A 17,056-nucleotide genomic window follows, 5' to 3' on the forward strand; every position below is an offset into this window, starting at 1 on the left:
CTATGACATTGAAAAGTAGCCATGTATATAGAGTGACTTAGAAAGTCATGCACATGCCCAGGCAAAATATATGCTCAGAAAAGTCCCAGGAAACCTTACACTTTCACTTTGGGTTGATCCCTAGGCTCAGAGCAAACCTAGCTAAGAGGTGTAGGAATGCCCCAGCAGAGAGCCAACTGCAAAGACCAGAACAGGTGGTTGTTCTCTTTTTTTTCTTCAGGGGGAAGAGTTATTTGTTTCTTTCAGCTTCTGGTACTAAGGAAAATCTGTGAAAACGTTAGCTGAACATGACTTATATAAGAGGAGAACTCATTGATCACACATGACAAAGAATAGTCTTTACAAAGAATAGCAAAATTAATTTGGAAAAGTCTCAAAACAAATGGCCTACTATAACCTTCAAGAATAAAAACAAAGGAAGCTCTGGGAAAGAGAAGAATCTGATTTCCGTAATTACCACATTATAATAGTCAAGTGCCCAGTTTTCAACAACAGAAGAAAATCACAAGTCACACAAAGAAACAGGAAAACATGGTTAATTGAGAGGAACAAAATAACTTGACAGAAATCATGCCTGAGGAAGCCCAGACATCAGATTTAGTAGAAAAAATACTTTAAAACAATTGTCTTAAGTATACTCAAAGAGCTAAAGGAAAACATAGATAAAGAACTGAAGGAAATCAGGAAAATGATAAATGAACAAAATAATAATATCAAAAAAGATAACAATTATAAAAAGAAATTAAACAAATTCTGGAACTGAAAAGTACAATAACTGAAATGAAAAAATCACCAAAGGGGATCAAGAGAAAGTTTGTTCATGAAGAAGAAAGAATCAGCAAACATAAAGATATGATAAGAGAAATAATCTAATCTGAGGAGCAGAAAGAAAAACAAATGAAAAAAGTAAACACAGACTAAGGGACTTGTGGGACACCATCAATCAAGCCAACATATGCATTATGGGAATCCTAGAAGAAGAGAGAGGGAAAGGGGAAGAAAGAATATTTGAAATAATGTGTGGATGAAAAATGCCATATTTGATGAAAGACATGAATCTACAAGAAGCTCAACAAACTCCAGAGACCCACAAAGAGCCACAAAGAGACTGTTGAAAACCAAGACAAAGGAGAAGCAACTTGTCATGAACAAAGGATCCTCAATACAAATATCAACCAATTTCTCAGCAGAAATATTGCAGGAAAAAGGCAATGGTTGATATATTCAAAGCGCTGACAGATAAAAAATACCTGTCAAACTAAAATTCTATTTCCAGCAAAACTGTCCTTTAAAATGAAGAAATTAAGACATTCTCAGATAAACAAAATCTGAGGGATATCATAAGCACCAGACCTCCCTACAAGAAATGCTTAAGAGAATGAATCTTTTAGGCTGAAATGAAAGGACACTAAACTATATTAATTCAAAGCCATATGAAAGATATAACAATCTCTGGTAAAGGTAAATACTTAGGCAAATATAAAAACTAATATCGTAATTTGGTTTGTAACTCCATTTTATATCTTCTACAGGATTAAAGACACAATCGTATAAAATAATTTTAGATCTATGTTTTTGGGCACATACTTATAAAGACACAATTTGCCACACTGATAGCATAAAAGGTGCAGAACTGTATAAGAGTAGAGTTTTTGTGATTGAAAATAAGTTGGTGACAATTAATATTAGATTATTATAACTTTAGGATATTATATATAATCCCCATGATAACCACAAAGAAAATACCTATAGAATACACACAAAAGGAAATGAGAAGGAATCAGAGCATGTCACTACAAAATTCATTTAAACACAAAATCATACAGCAATGGAGAAAATGAGGTTCAAAAAGCTACAAGAAAATCAGAGAACAAATAACAAAAGTAAGTCCTTCCTTTTCAGTAGTTACATCAAATGTAAATGGATTAAACTCTCCAATCAAAGGCAAAGATTGGCAGAATAGATTAAAAAACATGGCACAACTACGTGCTGTCTAAAAGAAACTCGCTCTAGAATTTAAAGACACAAATAAACTGAAAGTAAAAGAATGGTAAAAGATACTCCATACAAATAATAACCAAAACAGAGATGGACTGGCTACACTAATATCAGACAAAATATACTTTGTTATAGACTGAATTGTGCCCTTTCCAACCAAATTCATGTGTTGAAACCCTAAACCCCGATATTTGGAGATAGGGCCTGTAAGAATATTTAAAAGTTTAAGTGAGGTCATAGGGTGGAGACTTAATATGACAGGGCTAGTGTCCTCATAAGAAGAGGAAGAAACAGCAGAGACCACACTCTCTCTTGATGTGCAGACAGACTAAAGGCCATGGAGGATGCAGCAAGAGGGCAGTCATCTACAAGCCAGGAAGAAAGTTCTCACCAGAAACCAATCCTAATGGCTTCTTGACCTTGGACTTCTAGCCTCAAGAACTGTGAGAAAATTAATTTTTCTTCCTTAAGAACACCAGCCTATGGTATTTTGTTATGGTAGCCCGAGCTGACTAATAGAGACTTTAACTAAAAAACTGCTATAAGAGACAAAGAAGAACATTTCATATTAATTAAAAGGGTCAATTTCCCACAAGTATGTAACTATAAATGCATATGTGTCAAACATCAAAGCTCCCAAAATATATGAACAGAAATGAAGAGAGAAAAAACAGTTTTACATTAAGAGTTAGAGAGTTCAATACTTCAGTTTTATTAATGTATAGAACAACCAGACAGATGATCAAAAGCAAGTAGATGATTGAACAACACTTTAAATCAACTAGACATAGTAGACATATAGATAATATTCTACCCAATGACAGCAGAATATGTACTCAAGTGGACATTCTCCAAGACAGATAATGATAGTAGGCCACAAAACAAATCTTAAAGGGACTAAAAAGTTTTAAAATATTGAAATTATACAAATTGTCTCTTCCAATCACAATAGAAGGAAACTAGAAAACAATAACAGAATAAAACTGGAAATTCACAAATATGTGGAAATTAAGCAATACACACTTAAGCAACCAGTTGGTCAAAGAGGAAATCACAAAGGAAATTAGAAAATACCTTGAGACAAATGAAAAAGAAAACACAACATACCAAAATTTATGGGAAACAAAAAGTACTAAGAGAGAAATTTATAGCTGTAATACATATACTAAAAAAGATCTCAAATCAATAATCGAACTATACACATAAAGGAACTGGAAAAAGGAAAGCAAAATGAAATCAAAGCTAGCAGGAGAAAGGAAATAATAAAGACTAGAGCAGAGATGAACAAAAGAGAAAATAGAAAATAAGGAAAATCAAAAAAGTTAGTTCTTTGAAAACATCAACAAAATTGACAAATATTTAGCTATATTGACTAAGAAAAATAGGAGAGGAGGAGGAGGAGATCAAGATGACAGAGCAGGAGGATGCAGAGGTCACCTCCCCCATGAACATATTAAAAATTCATCAATATGTGCAGTAATTCTCACTGAAATCAAACTGGAGACTGGCAGACTCTTATACAACAAAGGCTGTAAGAAAGACCCACACAAAGTCAAGTAGGAAGAAAACAGAAGTGATTATGTCAGGACCTGCACCACTGAGATGGGCACAGAAGAGAAGGGGGATTACATGAGCTTGGAGATCCTCCCTGGGGAGTGAACAGTTTGAACCACATATTGGGCACCCCAAACCTGGGGTCCACATTGGGAGGATGAGTCCCCTTAGCTGTTTTGAAAATCAGTGATCCTGACAGCAGAGATGTAAGAAACCTAGACTCTGCTCATGAAGAGTGTGCACACACTTGCTTACTCCAGAAACAAGGCAGAGTAAGTAGATTAAAATTGCCCAGGACTCTGGCCTTGTTCCCTCAACTGCCCAAACGTGCACCCCAGCCCAAGCCCAGTGCCTGCTGCCACTCCACTGATTCCATGGCACAGCTAAACACTAGGAAAAAACTGCCACAGCTAGGAAGAGTGCATAGTTGTAGGGGTCAAAGCCAGCTCAGACCTGCCATGGCATCTGGACAAGGCAAAGGCAGCCATTACTGGAGCTCTTGGAGGCAGAAGATTGGGAGTGATCTGGAACTCTGGTGCCAAGACTGCCTTAGCACATGCCCTGATCGATGCCATGTGCTGGCTCCAGCTCCCCTTGCTCCATCACTGCTCCCTTCTAGGGCATAGGTTCCAATGCTGGGAGGAGGGAGAGCACACATTTAAAAGGAACAGAACTAGCTTAGACCCAACTCTCAAGGCTTCTGCTCCAGCAACTTGGGCCCCAATTCCACTCCCAGTAGGGTGGTGTTTACCACTGAGCAAAGGAGAAGACCCAGCTAACACCTGGTTCTGGCTCTAGCAACTCCATCTCCAGTTCCACCTCCTACAAACGTGATAGCTGTCAGAACAATCTGGGGGAAGACACGACTCATGCTCACATTAAATCCAGTTCAGATTTTATAGGATGCTGCCACAAAAGGACAATCCTTGAAGACTGGGATAGGTAACTGTGTCACCTAATTTCGTAGAGTCATAGAAAGTTAAGCAAAATAAGAAGACAGAGGAATGTGTTTTGAATGAAAGAACAAGAAGAAAAACTGAAAAAATAATGAAACAGAGATAAATAATTTGCCAGATAAAGAGTTCAAAGCATTAGTAATAAAAAATGATAACTGAATTAGGGAAAAAAGAAGAGGTGAACACAGTGAAAATTTTAACAAGGAAATAAAAAAATATGAAAAAGAAGTCAGAACGGAATAATGCATTAACTAAAATGAAACATACACTAGTAGGAACGAACAGCAGATTAGGTGATACAGAAGAAAACATAAGTGATTTGGAAGACAGAATAATAGAAATCACCCAATCAGAACAGCAAAAAATAATAATTTAAAAAGAACAATTTAAGGGACTTCTAGAACAACATCAAACCTACCAACGTTTTCATTATAGGGGTCTGAGAAGGAGGAGAGAGAAATGGGTTGAAAATATATTTGATAAAATTATGACTGAAAACTTACTGAACCTAAATTAAAAATAACAGATATCCATGTACAGGAAAAACAGAGGATCCCAAGCAATGTGAACTCAAAGAAACATTGGGATCCTCTGTTCTGCTTTTGCTGCAAAAGCTGTTCTAAGAGAGAAGTTTATACCTATACAAGTTTTCTTTGGGAAATGAGGAAAACTTGAAATAAATCACCTAACCGACTGCCTAAAAAAATGGAAAAAAGAAGAAGAAACAAAGCCAAAAGTAAGCAGAAGGAAAGAATATTAAAGATCAGAATGGAAATAAAAAAAATAGAGATCAAAAAAATAATGGGAAAAATTGATGAGTCCTTATCCAGGTTCACAAAGAAGAAAAGAGAAAGGACCCAAATTAAAAAAAAAAAAAGAAATGAAAGAGAAGAAATAGCAACAGATATCACAGTGATACAAAAAATAATGAGAATGCTATGAACAGTTTTATGCCAAAAAATTGGACAACCTAGAATAAATTGACACATTTCTAGGAACATAAGAACTGCCAAGACTGAATCAAGAAGAGACTGAACATTTGATCAGACCAATCACTAGTAGGGAAATTGAATTTGTAATAAAAAATTTCCCAGCTCACAAAAGTGTGGGAATAGATGGCTTCACAGGGGAATTCTACCAAACATATAAAGAAGAAATAATACCTAACCTTCACAAACTATTCCAAAATTTGAAGAGGATGGAAAAATCCCTTATTCATTCTACAAGGCCACCATTATCCTGATACCAAAACCAAAAGCAATATAAAAAATTACAGGCAAATATATATCTTTGATGAATATATATGCAAAAATCCTCAACAAAATATTAGCAAACCGAACCCAAGAATACATAAAAAGCAGCATACACCATAATCAACTTAGAAATATTCCAAGGTCACAAGGATGGTTAGACATCTGCAAATCAATCAATGTGATACACCACAATTATATACATAGATGCAGAAAAAGATTTGACAAAATTTAACATCTATTCATGATAAAATTTTTTGTTGTCTTCTCCCATGGGTGTACCAAAATTACAACTATTTACAGACCAACTATTGATGAGAATGACTGGACGACTAACAGAAAACGTCTTCTACAATTAAAGATATAAGGAAGGAACCATAGCAAGACAGGTGGGAGGGGTGGAGATACAGTGTAGTCAAGGCTCATACCCCTGGGTGGGCAACCCACACATGGGAGGATAATTACAAATGCAAAGGTTCTCCACAAGAGAACCTATTGGGCTCCACAGCCTGGGGGTCCTGCAACAGGAAGATGAGCCTCAGAACATTTGGCTTTGAAGGCCAGCAGGGCTTACTTTTAGGAGAGCCAGAGGGATGTGGGGAACAGATTCCACTCTTAAAGGGGGTACACAAAGTCTTGCATGTTCCATGACCAAGAGCAGAAGCAGTGATTTGAAGGAAGCCTGGGTCAGAGCCACATGCTGAACTTGGAGAGCCCCCCAGACAGGGAGGAAGCAACTGGAGCTCACTGTTGGGCACAGACATTGGCAGCAGCTATTCTGGGGGTTTGTTGCACCACAAGGACACTGGTGCTGGCAAGCACCATTTTGGGATCCTCCCTCAAGCTTAAGTGCCAGAACCCAGCCCCACCAACCAGTACACTACTAGCCTTAGCCCCAGGGCCTCCTGAGGCCCTGGAGAAAGACATCCAGGGACCTAGCTCCAACCACCAGTGAGCCAAAATTAACCGCACAAAGCAAAAAGCTATAATAGATACACACTCAAAAAAGAATCCAAATATAACAGTAAAGATAGTCATCAAAACACAAGAGAACAAAATAAGAAAGAAAAACAAAGAACTACTGAAACAACCCAAGAAATTAACAAAGTGGCAAGAAGTACATACCTATCAATAATTACTCTAAATGTAAATGGACTAAATGCTCCAATCAATAGACATAGACTGGCTGAATGGCTATAAAAAACAAGACCCATATATATGCTGCCTACAAGAGACTTACTTTAGATCTAAGGACATGCACAGACCAAAAGTGAGGGGATAGAAAAAAGTAGTCCATGCCAATGGAAACTAAAAGAAAGCCAGGGTAGGAATATTTATATCAGACAAAATGTACTTTAAAACAAAGTATGTAACAAGGGACAAAAGAGGACATAACATAATAATTAAGAAGGTATAATAATTGTAAATATAATGCACTCAACATAGGGACACCTAACTACGTAAAGCAAATATTAACAGATATAAAGGGAGAAATTGACAGTACAAAATAATGGTAGGGGACTTCAACACCTCCCTTACATCAATGGACAGTTCACAGAGAGAAAATCAATAAGGAAACACTGGTCTTAAACAATAATAACAGAGAACTTAATAGATATCTACAGAACATTCCATCCAAAAGCAGTGGAATACAAATTCTTTTCAAATGCACATGGAACATTCTCCAGGATAGATCATACGTAAGGCCACAAAAGAGATCTCAAAAATTTTAATAAGATTAAAATCATACCAAGCATCTTTTCTGATAACTGCACTATGAGACTACAAATCAACTTTGAGAAAAAACTGCAAAAAAACAAAAACACGTGGAGGCCAAATAATATGCTACTGAATAACAAGTGGATCACTGAAGAAATCAAGGAAGAAATTTTAAAAATACCTAAAGACAAGTGAAAACGAAAATACAACAATCCACAATCTATGGGATGCAGCAAGAGCAGTTCTAAGAGGGAAGTTTATGGTGAAACAAGCCTACTTAAGGAAACAAGAAAAATCTCAAATAAATTACCTAACTTTACACTTAAAGCAACTAGAAAAAGAAAAACAAACAAAACAAAGTTAGTTAAGGGAAATAAATCATAAACATCAGACCATAAATAAATAAAATAGAGACAAAAGTAGAAAAGATCAGTAACATTCAGAGCTGGTTCTTTGAAAAGAGAAACAAAATTGAGAAATCTTCACACAGATTCATCAAAAGAAAAAAAAAAGCGAGTTCAGATCAATAAAATCAGAAATGAAATGAAAAACAAGAAATTACAACCAACACTACAGAAATACAAAGGATCAGAAGAGATTACTACAAATAATGATACAACAACAAAATGGAAAATGTAGAGGAAATGAACAAATTCTTGAAATGTACAATTTCCCAAGACCGAATGGAATGAGGAAGAAATAGAAAACATGAAAGAACAAATTACCATTAATGAAATTGAATCAGCAATAAAACAACTCCCAACAAACCAAAGTACAAGACCAGATGGTTCCACAGCTAAATTCTCCAAACATTTAGAAAGGAGCTAACACTTATCCTTCTAAAATTATTCCCCCCCAAAATGTAGAAGGAATGCTTCTGAACTCATTCTACAAGGTAAGTGTCACCCCCAATACTAAAACTGGATAAAGATATCACACACACACACACACAAATACAGGCCAATATCACTAGTGAACATGAATGCTAAAATCCTCAATAAGATATTAGCAAATCAAATTCAACAATATATTAAAAGGATCATACACCATGATCAAGTGGGATTCAACCCAGGGATACAAGGATGGTTTGATATCCATAAATCTATCAATCTGATACACCACATTAACAAATTGAAGAATGAAAATCATATGATCATCTCTATAGATGCAGAAAAAACTTTTGACAATATTCAACATCCATTTATAATAAAAACTCTCCAGAACTTGGGCATAGATGGAACATATATCAACATAATAAAGGGTGTATATGACAAACCCAGAGCTAACATCATACTCAACACTGAAAAGCTGAAATCATTTCCTCTAAATTCAGGAGCAAGACAAGGATGTGCACTCTTGCAAATTTTACACAACACAGCATTGTTAAGTACTAGACACAGCCATCAGACAAGGAAAACAAATAAATGAAGCCAAATTGGAAAGGAAGAAGTTAAACTGTCACTGTTTGCAGATGACTTTGTACCACACATAAAAATTCCAAAGGCACCATCAAAAACTACTAGAGCTCACCAATGAATTCAGTAGAGCTGCAGGATACAAAATTAATATACAGAAATCTGTTACATTTCTACACACTAACAATGAACTATCAGAAAGAGAAATTAAGGAAACAATGCCATTTACCACTGCATCAAAAATAATAAAATAACTACGAATAAACCTATCTGAGGAGGTAAGAGACGTTTACTCAGAAAACTATAAGACACTGATGAAAGAAATTGAAGATGACACAGACAGAAAGATATACCATGTTCATGGATTGGAAGAATTAATATTGTTAATATGACCGTACTACCTAAGTCAATGCAATCCCTTTCAAAATACCAATGGCATTTTTCACAGAACTAAACAAATAATTCTAAAATTTGTATGGAAACACAAAGGACCCCAAATAGCCAAAACAATCTTGAGGAAAAAGGACAAAGCTGGAGGTATCACGATCTCTGATTTCAAGCTATACGACAATGCTACAGTAATCAAAAGAGTATAGTATGGGCACAAAAACAGATACATTGATAAAAGGAACATAATAAAGAGCCCAGAAAGGAACTCATACTTATATGTGCAATTAATCTAAGAGAAAGGAGGCAAGAATATGCAATGGAGAAAAGATAGCCTCTTCAATAAATTGTGTTGGGAAAACTGGACAGCTACATGCAAAAACAAAAAGAAATCAAACTGGACTACTTTTTCACAGCATGCACAAAAATAAATTAAAATGGATTAATAACTTAAATATAAGACCTGAATTCACAACATTTCTAGAAGAATACATAGACAACACACTCTTTGACATGGATCTTATCAATTTTTGTTTTTTGGGTATGTCTCTTCCGTCAAGGGAAACAAAAGCAAAAATAAAGAAATTGGCTTATATGACACTAGAAAGTTTTGCACAGTGAAGGCAACTTTCAACAAGACAAAAAGGTCCCTTACTGAATAGAAGAACAGTTTTTAAACGATGTATCCAATAAGGGGTTAATATCCAAAATATACAAAACTCTTACAACTCAAAATCAAACAAAAAAACAAACAGATTAAAAAATGGGAAGATGATCGGAATAGATATTTTTCCAAAGAAGACGTACAGATGGCCAACAGGCACATGAAAAATTGCTCAACATCACTAATCACCAGGGAAATGCAAATCAAAACCACAATGAGATATCACCTCACACATTTCAGAAAGGGTTACTATCAAAAAGACAACAAATAACAAGTGTTGGCAAGGATGTGGAGAAAAGGGAACCCTTGTGCACTGTTAGCAGGAATGTAAATTGGTGCAGCCACTATGGAAAACAGTATGGAATAGCTGGAAAATATAGTAGTTCTATTTTGATTTGGTATGTCAATTCTATGGAATATTACTGAGCCATAGAAAAGTGTGAAATCTTGCCACTTTTGACAGCATGGATGGACCTAGAGGGTATTATGCTAAGTGAAATAAGTCAGAGAAAGTAAGTACTGTATGATTCCACTTATGTGTGAAATCTAAAAACAAAACAAAACAAAACAAATGAACAAACATAAAACAGAAACAGAGTTATAGATACAGAAAACAAACATTTGTGGTTGCCAGAGTGAAAGGGGGTTGTAGGAGGAAAGAAATAGGTGACAGACATTAAAAGGTACAAACTTCTAGATGTAAAATAAATGAGTCATGGGTATAAAATGTATAGTGTGGGGAATATAGTAAATACCTATGTAATATCTTAGTATGGTGACAGATTGTAAGTAGAATTTTTGTGGTCATCATTTTGAAATATATAGATATATATATCAACTAACTATGTTGTGTAACAGGAACTAAATAGTGTTCTAGGTCAACTATACTTCCAAAATCAAATGAACAAACAAACAGATAAGCTCATAGAAAAATAGATTATATTTGTGACTACCAGAAGCAAGGGGTAGGGAGAGGGGGAATTGAATGAAGGCAGTCAAAATGTTCAAACTTCCAATTATAAGGCAAATAATACTAGGGATGTAATATAGAACATAAACATAATTAACACTTCTTTATGTTATATACGAAAGTTGTTAAGAGAGCAAATCCTAAGAGTTCTATCACAAGGAAAATTTTTTTCTATTTCTTTAATTTTGTATCTATATGAGATGATGGATGTTCACTGAATCTATTATGATAAACACTTCATTATATATGTAAGTCAAATCATTATTCTACACACCTTAAACTTTTTTTCACTTTTTGAAATTGAAGTATAATTGATTTACAATGTTGTGTTAGTTTCAGGAGAACAGAAAAGTGATTCAGTTGTACATATATATATATATTATACATATATATAAATATATATGTACACATATATATATTATTTTCCAGATTCTTTTCCATTATAGGTTATTACAAGATATTAAATATAGTTCCCTGTACTATGCAGTAGGTCCTTGGTGTTTATCTATTTTATACATAGTAGTGTGTATATGTTAATCCCAAACTCCTAATTTACCCCTGTCCCACCCCCTTTCCCCTTTGGTAACCATAAGTTTGTTTCCTATGTCTGTGAGTCTATTTCTGTTTTTGTAAATAAGTTCATTTGTATCATATTTTTATATTCCATATATAAGTGATATGATATTTGTCTTTCTATGTCTGAACTACTTCACTTAATATGATAATCTCTAGTTCCTTCCATATTGCTACAAATGGTATTATTTCATCATTATTTCATTCTTTTTTATGGCTCAGTAATATTCCATTGTGTGTGTGTATGTGAGTGTGTGTGTGTGTGTGTGTGTGTGTATACCACATCTTATTTATACATTCATCTGTTGATGGACATTTTGGTTGCTTCCATGTTTCCATGTCCCAGCTATTTTAAATAGCTGCTATGAACATTGGGGTGGATGTATCTTTTCAAATTAGAGTTTTCATCTTTCCTGGATATATGCCCAAGAGTGGGATTTCTGGATCATATAGTAACTCTACTTTCAGTTTTTTAAGGACCCTCCATACTGTTCTCTATAGTGCCTGCACCAATTTACATTCCCACCAACAGTGTAGGAGGGTTCCCTTTTCTCCACACCCTCTCCAGCATTTATTATTTGTAGACATTTTGATGATGGCCATTCTGTCTGGTGTGAGGTGATACCTCACAGTAGTTTTGATTTGCATTTTTCTAATAATTAGCAATGTTGAGCATCTTTTCATAAGCCTGGTAGCCACCTGTTTGTCTTCATTGGAGAAATGTCTATTTAGGTCTTCTGTCTATTTTTTGATTGGGTTGTTTGTTTTTTTTATGTTGAGTAGTATGAGCTGTTTGTATATTTTGGAAATTAATCCCTGTTGGTCACATCCTTTGCAAATATTTTCTCCCATTCCATAGGTTGCCTTTTCATCTTGTTTATGGTTTCCTTTACTGTGCAAAAGCTTTTAAGTTTAATTAGGTCCTATTTGTTTATTTTTGCTTTTATTTCCATTACATTAGGAGACAGATCCAAAAAAATATTGTTGCGATTTATGTCAAAGAGTGTTCTGCTTATGTTTTCCTCTAGGAGTTTTATAGTATCCAGTCTTACATTTAGGTCTTTATTCCATTTTGAGTTTATTTTTGTGTATGGTGTTAGAGAATGTTCTAATGCCATTCTTTTACATGTAGCTGACCAGTTTTCCCAGCACCACTTATTGAAGAGACTGTCTTTTCTCCCTTGTACAGTCTTGCCTCCTTTGTCATAGATTAATTGACCACCTTAAACTTATATAGTGCTGTATGTCAATTATATCTCAATAAACCTGGAATAATAATATGTATTGAAATTTTAAAAGAATAAATACTCAGAAATAAATTATACAAGGAGGTAAATGATTGTTCACTGAAAACTACAAACCAGTACTGAAAAATTAAACAAAACATAAATAAATGGAGAAGTCTGTATTCATGGATTGGAGGATTTTATATTGTTAAGATGACAGTACTACCCAAACTGAACAACAGATTTAGTGTCACCCCTACCAAAATCTCAATGGCAACTTTTGCGGAAATAGAAATACCTATCTTAATATTTATATATCATGGGACTCTGAATAGGCAAAGCAATCTTGAAAAAGAACAAAGTTGGAGGATTCACGTTTCCTGATTTCAAAACTTATTATAAAGCTACAAGAATCAAAACAGTGTAGTAGTGGTATAAGGACAAACACATAGACCAATGAAATAGAACAAAAAGCCCAGAAAGAAACTGTTGCATGTATGGTCAACTGCTTTTGAACAAGGGTGCCAAGGCCATTCTATGGTGGAAATGACAGTTTTTTCAACCAGTGGTGCTTGGAAAACTGGATATCCAGATGTGAAAGAATGAAATCGGGCCCTTATCTCACACCATATACAAAAAGTTCATCTAAATGGGTTAAAGACTTAAATTTACAAGTTAAAATTATGGAACTCAAAAAAAATTATGGAACTCTTAGAAGAATATGCTGAGGAAATCTTCATGGCATTGAATTTGGTTAGTATTTTTGGATATGACACCAAAAGCACAGGTAACAAAAGAGAAAAATAGATAAATTGGAGTTCAACAAAATGAAAACTTTTGTGCATGAAAAGACACTAATAAAAGAGTGAAAAGATAATGCATAGAATGGGAGAAAATATTTGCAAATCATATATCTGATAAGGGATTAATATCCAGAATATATAAAGAACTCCTATGCCTCAACAACAAAAACAACAAATGACAACACCCTCCCCCCCAAAAAATTTTTAAACGGTCAAAGGACTGGAAGAGACATTTTTCCAAAGAAGATATACAAATGGCTACTAAGCACATGAAGATGATCAACAGCACTATTTGTTAGGGAAATTCAAATCAAAATCACAATGAGATACCACTTCTCACCTATTAGTATGTTTAAATTAAAAAAAAATACAGGGAGATGCAAGAGGGAAGAGATATGGGAACATATGTATATGTATAACTGATTCACTTTATTATAAAGCAGAAACTAACACACCATTGTAAAGCAATTATACTCTAATAAAGATGTCAAAAAAATACAGAAAATAGAAAGTGTTCATGAGAATGTGGGGAAATTGGAACTTTCATGCACTGTTGGGAATGTAAAATGGTGCAGGTACTGTGGAAAACAGTTTGGTGATTCCTCAAAAAGTTAAACATAGAACTACTACTTCTAGGTGTCTACTCAAAAGAATGGAAATCAAAGACTCAAATGAATACTTGTACATGAATGTTTACAACAGCATTGTTCACAATAAGCAAAAGGTGAAAAAACATCCCAAATGCCCATTAACAGATGAATGGATAAAAAGGTAGTTTATCCATATGATGGAATATCAATCAGCCTTAAAAAGGAATGAAATTCTGCTACATGCTACAACAGTGGATGAACCTTGAAAACATTATGCTAAATAAAATGGGTCAGACAAAGTAGGACACATATGATATGATTCTACTTATGTGAGGTACCTCAACTAGGCAAATTCATAGAGAAAGAGGATAAGCTAGAGGTTACCAGAGGATTGGAGCCAGGAAGAGGGAGTTATTAAAATGGGTACAGAGTTTACATTGGGTATGATGAAAAACTTTGGAAGTGGATGTTGGTGACTGTTGCACAACACTGCAAATGTACTTAATGCCATTGAAAATGGTTAATTGGTTAATCTTATGTTATGGATATTTTACCACAATAAAAAATTCTTTGTCATAAAAAGGTATAATGAACAGAATTGAGTTCTTTAAAGGATTTCTAATTAGGAAGGAGAAGGTCTCTGGGATTGGGATCAGTCCTATATTACTTCCTGATGCTCAAAGCCACTTCTTCACAGGAGTTAAAACATGGATCAGTGGCTGGAAAAGAGTAGGGGCACAAAGTAAGCCTAGGCATTGCCATGAAGAACACTTTTCCCTTTTTATTTTTATTTTTTTGAATTTTATTTTATATTTTTTTTATACAGCAGGTTCTTATTAGTTACCCATTTTATACATATTAGTGTATATATGTCAATCCCAACCTCCGAATTCATCACAGCACGCCCCCCCTGCCCCACTGCTTTCCCCCTTGGTGTCCATGAGTTTGTTCTCTACATCTGTGTCTCAATTTTTGCCCTGCAAACCCGTTCATCTGTACCATTTTTCTAGGTTCCACATATATGCATTAACATACAATATTTGTTTTTCTCTTTCTGACTTACTTCACTCTGTATGACAGTCTCTAGATTCATCCACGTCTCTACAAATGACCCAATTTCGTTCCTTTTTATGGCTAGGTAATATTCCATTGTATATATGTACCACATCTTCTTTATCCATTCATCTGTCAATGGGCATTTAGGTTGCTTCCATGACCTGGCTACTGTACATAGTGCTGCAATGAACATTGGGGTGCATGTGTCTTTTTGAATTATGGTTTTCTCTGGGTAATGCCCAGTAGCGGGATTGCTGGGTCATATGGTAATTCTATTTTTAGTTTTCTAAGGAACCTCCATACTGTTCTCCACAGTGGCTGTATCAATTTACATTCCCACCAACAGTGCAAGAGGGTTCCCTTTTCTCCACACCCTCTCCAGCACTTGCTGTTTGTAGATTTTCTGATGATGCCCATTCTAACTGGTGTGAGGTGATACCTCATTGTAGTTTTGATTTGCATTTCTCTAATAATTAGTGATGTTGAGCAGTTTTTCATATGCTTCTTGGCCATCTGTATATCTTCTTTGGAGAAATGTCATTTAGGTCTTCTGCCCATTTTTGGATTAGATTGTTTGTTTTTTTAATATTGAGCTGCATGAGCTGTTTATATATTTTCGAGATTAATCCTTTGCCCGTTGATTCATTTGCAAATATTTTCTCCCATTCTGAGGGTTGTCTTTTCGTCTTGTTTCTAGCTTCCTTTGCTTTGCAAAAGCTTTTAAGTCTCATTAGGTCCCATTTGTTTATTTTTGTCTTTATTTCCATTACTCTAGGAGGTGGATCAAACAAGATCTTGCTGTGATTTATGTCAAAGAGTGTTCTTCCTATGTTTTCCTCTAAGAGTTTTATAGTGCCTGGTCTTACATTTAGGTCTCTAATCCATTTTGAGCTTATTATTGTGGATGGTGTTAGGGAGTTTTCTAATTTCATTCTTTTACATGTGGCTGTCCAGTTTTCCCAGCACCACTTATTGAAGAGACAGCCTTTTCTCCATTGTATATCCTTGCCTCCTTTGTCATAGATTAGTTGACCAGAGGTGCATGGGTTTATCTCTGGGCTTTCTATCCTGTTCCATTGATCTATATCTCTGTTTTTGTGCCAGTACCATATTTTTTGATTAGTGTAGCTTTGTAGTATAGTCTGAAGTCAGGGAGTCTGATTCCTCCAGCTCCGTTTTTTTCCCTCAAGACTGCTTTGGCTATTCGGGGTCTTTTGTGTCTCCATACAAATTTTAAGATGATTTGTTCTAGTTCTGTAAAAAATGCCATTGGTAATTTGATAGGGATTGCATTGAATCTGTAGACTGCTTTGGGTAGTATAGTCATTTTCACAATATTGATTCTTCCAATCCAAGAACATAGTATATCTCTCCACCTGTTTGTATCATCTTTAATTTCTTTCATCAGTGTCTTATAGTTTTCCGCATACAGGTCGTTTGTCTCACTAGGTAGGTTTATTCCTAGGTATTTTATTCTTTTTGTTGCAATGGTAAATGGGAGTGTTTCCTAATTTCTCCTTCAGATTTTTCATCATTCGTGTATAGGAATGCAAGAGATTTCTGTGCATTAATTTTGTATCCTGCAACTTTACCAAATTCATTGATTAGCTTTAGTAGTTTTCTGGTGGCATCTTTAGGATTCTCTATGTATAGTATCATGTCATCTGCAAGCAGTGACAGTTTTACTTCTTCTTCTCCAATTTGTATTCCTTTTATTTCTTTTTCTTCTCTGATTGCTGTGGCTAGGACTTCCAAAACTATGTTGAATAATAGTGGTAAGAGTGGACATCCTTGTTTTGTTCCTGATCTTAGAGGAAATGCTTTCCATTTTTCACCATTGAGAATGATGTTTGCTGTGGGTTTGTCATATATGGCCTTTATTATGTTGAGCAAAG

Source organism: Balaenoptera borealis (assembly GCF_965194805.1).
Source record: "Balaenoptera borealis genome assembly, chromosome: X".
Taxonomy (NCBI): domain Eukaryota; kingdom Metazoa; phylum Chordata; class Mammalia; order Artiodactyla; family Balaenopteridae; genus Balaenoptera; species Balaenoptera borealis.